Here is a 7,812-nt window from a genome sequence, read left to right as displayed (position 1 = left end):
TCATGAATCCACTCACTCATTCAAATATGTTTTTAAAACTATATTTTTATTGATTTGAGAGGAAGGGAGGAGAGAGAAACATCAATGATGAGAGAGAATCACTGATAGGCTGCCTCCTGCACACCATGGATCGAGCCTGCAACCATGACCTCCTGGTTCATAGGAGCCTCACCTGCCCGGCTCTCATTAAAATATTTATTAAGCGCTGGCCGGTTTGGCTCAGTGGATAGAGCTTTGGCCTGTGGACTGAAGGGTCCCAGGTTTGATTCTGGTCAAGGGCACATGCCTGGGTTGTGGGCTCAATCTCCAGTAGGAGGCAGCCTATCAGTGATTCTCTCTTGTCATTGATGTTTCTATCTCTCTCTCTGTCGTTCCTCTCTGAAATCAATTTTTTTTAAAAATTGAGCACATCTTATGTCCCAGGCTCTGTGCTGGGCACTGCAGATCCAAACAAAGCATGCTGAGTGGTGAAGACAGAAACAACCATTAACATCACAATGTAATGATCATAGCCAGAAAGAAGAAACAAAACAAGAGCTATGGGGTGACTTCGGGACTCGGGGAGAACCTGGGGGCGTGTCAGCTCCATCTGATGGACAATAGGAATGGGCATGGGAAGAGCTAGGGAGTGGTCGGCAGAGGGAGTAACACATTCCTCCTTCATTCATTCACCCCACAGGTATTTGTGAGCACCCCTCCTGTCTGTGCAGGAGCCCACACCACACTGGGTGGGGAGGGAGGGAGGCCTGCTAGCTCCTGCCCTCACTGGGCTCCATTTTGCAGATGGGAACACAGGCGACCCAATTCCAAACCAGCCCCCCTTCCCCCTTGGCTCTACTTTCCATGCTCTCGTAGCCCTTACGACCTTATGAAATGCCATTACCCCCACTTCCCAGATAGGCAGTAAGGCTCACGAGTGGAAACGAGGTGCCCAAGACTCCCCCGCTGGGAAGGGGAACGGCCGGCCTGGAGCTGTGTGAGGAAGGGGGTATCCAGAGGAGACTGCCCCTCCCCCACCACCTTCAGCTCGGTTTGTCCGGTGTCCTTTGCCAGGAGTGCCTGAGCCAGCCCAGAAGGTTCTCCTTTAAGACCAGCTCAAAGCCTCCACCTCCAGGAAGCCCTCAGTATTGCCCACCAAGTCCTGACTCATCATACGTCTGATACTTGGGCATATACACAAGTTGCTTTCTCCCCGAGTTCCCAGTGCACCCTCAGGGCAGGTTTTGTAGCAGTCACCCCGCTGTGCTCTCCGCTGGCACATGGGAAACTTCCTGAGGGCAGGACCAGGCTGTTTTCTTTCTTTCTTTTTAATTTATATTTTTATTGACTTTTCAATGAGACTGAATCATTGATCAGCTGCCTCCTGCACACCCCCCACTGGGGATCGAGCCCGCAACCTGGGCATGTGCCCTTGACCGGAATTGAACCGGGGACCCTTTAGTCCGCAGGCTAATGCTTTATCCATGGAGCCCAACCAGCTAGGGCCAGGCTGTTTTCATTTATGAATCCCCAGTGCCCAGCACAAGACTGACATACACAGGGACTCAATACACATTTGAATAAACTGACGCAGAGATGAGTTGCTCTAACTTGGAGAAGCAAGGAAAGGAGGGAGGAAGGTGGGGTGAGGAGAAGAAAGGGGGAGGAAAGAGTTTAAAGGAATGAGTTTCTGTTGAGAGTCGCCTGGGACTCTGGTATGGTCAATAGCGACATGTGCTGGGAGAGACACAGCAACCAAACAGGAGCACTTACACAGAAACAGTCTCTAGAACAAGGTGCAGGCGGCATTGGGAGAGGGGGATCCCTGTCACAGGGGGTGTGCAAATGGAGGCAGGGGCACACTGGGCTCGGGCAGCAGCCTTCAGCGGAACCCCTCCCAGCTTTGACGTCCACCCCCCACCCTTAACCACATCCAGAAGTGCACAGACTGTGCCACCCTTCCTTGGCACCAGGACTCATGCTTGGATTGCAGGGGCCCCTGGGTGGGGCTGACTCTTGATTGTGTAGTGTTGGCACAGTCTCCCATGGCAGTGGGTAGAGGGAAGGGCCCTGGCAGGGCTCCCTGGCACTGCTCCCCGGGGCATGCCATGGCAGGCCCTGCCCCTGCGATACCAGGCGGTCAGGTGCACCTTGGAAAAAGGGTGCACATTGAGCTGAGGGGTATGAGCACCGCTGACACCTGGTGAAAAGACCCTCAGGGCAGGGATTTGCAACCTTTTTCATCTCGTGGCACACACACATTAATTACTAAAATGTGCGGTGCACCAAAAAAAATATATTATCTGCCCAGCTGGCGTGGCTCAGTGGTTGAGTGTTGACCTATGAACCAGGAGGTCGCGGTCAATTCCCGGTCAGGGCACATGCCCAGGCTCAATCCCCAGTAGGGGGTGTGCAGGAGGCAGCCAATCAATAATTCTCTCTAGATGTTTCTATTTCTTTCCCTCTCCCTTCCTCTCTGAAATCAATACAAATATATTACATTTATATATATGATCTTTTTTGCCAATTTGACAAAAAATAGGTACAATTTGATTCATACAGGACAGCTGTTATTGTGTTGGGTATTATCATTCTTTTATGTGATAATCCAAGGGAAGAGGTCAGTGCCCCCGACTAAATAGTCAGGTATTGCATGTTTTAAAAGTTCTTGCGGCGCACGGGGTGCCTGCCGGGACACACCGGTTGAAAATGCTGCACCAGGGAACCCAAAGGCGTTTGCTGTCTCCTCCCTGTAACTCGAGAACCAAGAATCCAGGCTGCAGGCAAACCACAGAGCTCAGTCTTAAAATTGCTACAGGAGGGCTCTTCTTTTCAGCAAACCCTCGATTTCCAAACCCAGCGGGTCTTCACCCGCAAAAGCAATCGTTTTCAGTTCCTGGTCACCAAGTGCCAAGCACGCAGCGGGCACCAGGCTGTCACGGCCTAGCAGCATGCTGATTAACACAGTTCCCATTTTGAAGGCGAAGAAACCGAAGCACAGAGAAGAGGCAGGAACTGCCAAGTTCACAAGGGAAGGCCATTGATGCCCTAATCCCAGGTGTAAAGGTAAGTGTCCTCTCCTTTCTCCCTCCTCCCCGCAACCATTCCTGGCCCCTGCTTGGTCTGCCAGCACTGGTCCCTTAACTGGGTGAAATCTCAGCAGGGCTCTTTAAACTCCCTCCCAGGACCATTGCTGGGGCGTTCACTCTGCCAGGCCCAGGGGACAACGGGATGAGCAGCGTCTCTAGTTGAGCCACCAGCAAGCAGTCCCCATCATACCCCAGCCAGTCGGAGAGACTCAGTCAGTCCCGGGGAGGTGGTGAGAGCTGGGGTCCTGGGCCAGCCAGGGGCCGGTGTCTGGGAGGGAGCTCCCCGCTTCTCCCCCAGGCCCAAGAGCTCCTGCAGATGGACCATCCATGGAAACTCAACACCTGGGAGTGCTTTCTGGTTCAGAGACACTTCCCTTCCATGGCCTCTTTTCATCTTCGTGGGGCCCTCTTTGTCCACGTCACTGATGAAGAAACTCAAGCTCAGAGAGGTGGAGGATTGGCCCGTGGTCACACAGCTGGATGCCGTGGACTCCGGCCTGTCCTCGGGGCCCCACAGCTGGGTCCCCCATCTCTCTAACCCCTCCTCTGCAGGGAGCAATGGCCCCTCAGGCCCAGAGGAAGGAGTCCATGAGAAGAGGCGCAGTGTCTCAGAGAGCCACCAGCATCCTCCATCCGCCTGGGGTGGTTATGATCGAGAGGCCTGGAGGCAGGGTGCTTGGGTTCGAATCCCAGCTTGGGCCCTGGCTGCCTGTGACCTCGGGCTGAGAGGGCTCTGAGGACTGAACGAACCGATAGTCCTGAAGTGTTTATACAAGTGTCTGGCGATGGTTCTCAAGAAACACAGGCCCCATGGAGAGCCATGGCTGCAGGTTCTAACTCCTGCTTTTAAAGGTCTTATAAGCTTCTGTTCACATTCTTTGAGTCTGGAATCCACTTCTAAGAACCTCTCCTGAGGACGTAATCCCAGCTAAGCAGGGACTAAACTAATAAATGCCCAGAGATGTTGGTTACATACCAGGACAGCATCGTAAAGTCACACTCACTCCTACCGCAGGGAAATGCTCAGTAAACGGGTCTCACTCAACAGAGCCTCACCGAGCTCTTGGGCTGCTGCTTCCAAAGACTTCAGAGTAACAGGAGAGAAGGCTTTTGTTTTCATGCTAAGTGAGAAAGGCCAAACAGAGAACTCTAAACTCAGAACGAGGTCAGGCTTATAAAAACAAAACAAGCAGATACAAAATGTGTATAGAAAACAAGACGAAAGAAAATGCATGGGCTATGGCCAATGATGATCTCTGAATAAGAGGAATATGTGTGTCCCCCACCCCCCCACCCCCCTTTTCTATCTATTGGCAGTTTCTAAAGGCTCTATAATGAGCAGGTATGAAACGTTTCTAATGGGAAAGAGCTCAATAAGCTACTTTAAAAAAAAATAGCTTTATCAGGAAGCTGACAGGCTGTCTGATCTGTCCTTAGCATGTGGGCATGGATGGGGCTGCCAATTTTCTAGCAAGGAGTTGAACGCTGTGGGGTGGGAGTATTCACTTTGTTAATATTTATGAGGTCCCAGCTCTGACCAGGTCCTGAGTGTGCAGGGGAAGTGGGTATGGAGGGAGGGCCTAGGCACAGGCACAGCTGGAAGTCCCCTTGGTACCACACTGGCTGGCTGAGGGTCCAAAGGAACATTCTGGGAACATTGCTATCATCATGATTTTGCCACCTCCAAAATGTTGCCTGTACTATCACTCCCTTAAAAAATGGCTTTACCTAAAAACGACTCAGGAAATGGTAAGATGTGATTGAGAGGAATCTAAAACCTCAATGAAAGGATATACCATATTCATGGATTGGAAGATTCAATATTTTCAAGAAATAATTTCTCTGCAAACTGATTTACAGATTCAATGCATACAACCTGAATCAAAACCCTAACGGGTGTGGAAGTATTTCCTCTACTGGATATAAATACTTATTGTAAAGCTCAGTAAGCAGGATTGTGGCATTGCTACAAGGATGGACACATAGACCAATGGGATGCAGGACACAGATGGATACATGTTTTAGGACAAATGTGACACTACCAAGCCAGAGGGGAGGGGAAGGGGGAACAATCTTTTCAATGACTAGTGCTGACCAAGTGAATAGCTATATAGAAAAAGAAAAAAAGGAAGGAAGGAAGGAAGGAAGGAAGGAAGGAAGGAAAGAAGGAAGGAAGAAATTGATCCCTACCTAACAACATTTGCAACATCAGTTTCAGGGGAATTATAGATCTAAATGTTAAAATAGTAAAAATTCTAGGAAGTAACATAAGAGAATATCTCCATGACCTTGGAGTGGTCAAAAGAATCTTTAACAAGACACAGAAAGAGCTGACCATAAAAAGGATTGATAAAATTGACTTCATTTATATTCAACATTCTTTTTTGTCAAAGATATTGATAAGAAAATTAAAAGACAATTTACAGAGTGAAAAAAAATATCAGAAACATAACCAACAAAGAACTTACTTGTTTCCACAACTACAGATCGATAGAAAAAAAGACTAACAACTCAAGATAAAAATGGGCAAAAAAGCAGGCATTTCAAAACAAGAATATTCCAATGGCCAATAAATATACAGAAATGGTACTAAGTCTCATCAATAATAAGGGAAATGAAAATTTAAAGTCACAATGCGATAATCACAGCTCCCCAGCCAGATTGGCTAAACTTTTAAAATTCTACAATACCAAGAATTGGCAAGGATGTGGGTCAGCGGGGACTCTCCCATGGTGCTGCTGGGAGCAAAGAGGGGCACACCTACACTGGACAGCACCCTGGCAGTACCTTTTATAGTGAATCATACGTCTGCCCCCATGGCCCAGCAAAGCCTCCTAGATATAGACCCAAAGAAATGCATACATAGATGAACCTAGAGACCTGCCTGTGAATATTCACAGCAGGCTGATCTGAAACGGCCCCAAGCTGAGAGCAACCCAAATGTCCATCCCTGGTAGAATGAATTGATAAATTGGGATATACCTTTATGATCGAATACCACTCGGTAATGAGAAGGAAGGACGCAGAGCTGCACACGCCCACCCGGTGACTCCCAACACCATGTTCTGTGAAGGGAGCCAGGCACCAGGGGCACGAGATACGGGACTCCATTTGTATGACGTTCAAAGCCGGGCAGGGCTCGGTGGTCAGATCATGCAGCAAAGCAAGGAGTGACCAGCATCACGTGCAGGATGGTGGTCACCTTGGAAGAGCAGGGAGGGGTGCCGGTGGGGAGGAGCCCAGAGCGGGGTTCTGGGGAGCCAGACATGTTCTATTTCTTGACCTGGATGCGCGCTTTTTAATAATCAAGCTGCACATTGTTTTGCTGTGACCTTTAGCCACACACAGTGGGCTTCTCTGTGTGTGTTCCATTTAACAATCAAATGCTGAAAAGAAGAAAGAGCATTCGAGGCTCCAGAGGGAAGGCAATCTGAGAGGCCAGCTCCCGAGGGAGCAGCTGGGGCAGGACAAGCCGGATGGTGTCAGCGAGCACCGGGCACCAAGGCCTATGTCATCCAGGCGTCGGATACGTCTCCTGTCCCAGAATTAGAGGCAGAATTCAGACAGAGGGTGGTGCAGAGAGGTTCACACATGGAAAATAAACCCGTATCGTTTGACGGAAAAGTCGTGCCAACCTGGCTTAGCGGTTGGGTGGACAGTGCTGGCTTCGCCATTCAGCCCGCCTGGTGGAGTCTTTGAGAAAGGGAATGAGCTGACTCTATAGCTCCGAGGTGGTGAGGAGGTTTGGTTTAAAGCACTTGGTCGGTGTAGGGATGGTGGAAATCGCATCCTTTGCAACTGTTTACATTTATGAGCACATTTAGATGCCAACTAAAAATGTGCACTGCTGGGGTCCAGCCCCAGCGGTCCAGGGTCCAGGGTTCAGGTCCCTGTTCGGGCGCCAGTTGCTGAGGTCCAGCCCCAGCGGTCCAGGGGTTCCCAAAGGTGTGGACGGAGTCGGCAAAGAATGAAAGACATGGAGACAGCGTGCAGATGATCAGCATAGCCAGGTTCTCTCTTTATTCTCCTGTTACATCTGTATTTATACCATTTGATCCTATAAGCATGCCTGTATAGTCACATCATGATATGTTTTGGGTCCTCTCTTGACCTCTACAGTTCCTTGTTTCATGTCCATAGTTTCTTATCTGACCTTTGCCAAAAATCCCATCCCCATCTAGTTCTGCTGATTTTAATCCTATCCATTCTATTCCAAAAGTTAGGGCTAGTTTGTTATCTCCATTCCAAGGTCACTACTCTGCTGTTCTGTTAAGCTACAAGGAAGTAACTGAAGGAGATTCTCCTAAGTAAAGATTATGTAGCTTAAGTGTGATTGTTCGTAGTTAAGGTGATTAACTACCCGCCTGGCACTTAGTTAAGGGGTTTTGCTGATTTATTCCCTTCCTTAGTCCTGTTAATCCCTAACTCCAGGGACACATCCCCACCTGGTGGCCCTAGTTAGAACACATAGCGCTAAGAAGGGGAGCAAACATATTAAGAACAGTACGCCAGATCCCTTGAAACATATGCTGTGCAGATGTTTCTTCCCTGCAGCGACTGTGTCAAGCAGCAAGGATGGACCGGCTTCCAGCAGTGCACCATCTGTAGTTTCCAAAATTATTTTAGGGGCTATGTGAGCCCCAAATTTGAAGAGCGCTGTCTTCTCAGGTGTTAGGAGTAGATGGCCAGATGGACAGAGGCAAGGAGGGCCCTGGCATGGAAGAGCCCAGGCGAAGGAAGGCCG

This window comes from Myotis nattereri, assembly GCF_964212035.1.
Source record: "Myotis nattereri genome assembly, chromosome: 5".
NCBI classification, from domain to species: Eukaryota; Metazoa; Chordata; class Mammalia; order Chiroptera; family Vespertilionidae; genus Myotis; species Myotis nattereri.
This window is presented reverse-complemented; position numbering follows the sequence as displayed.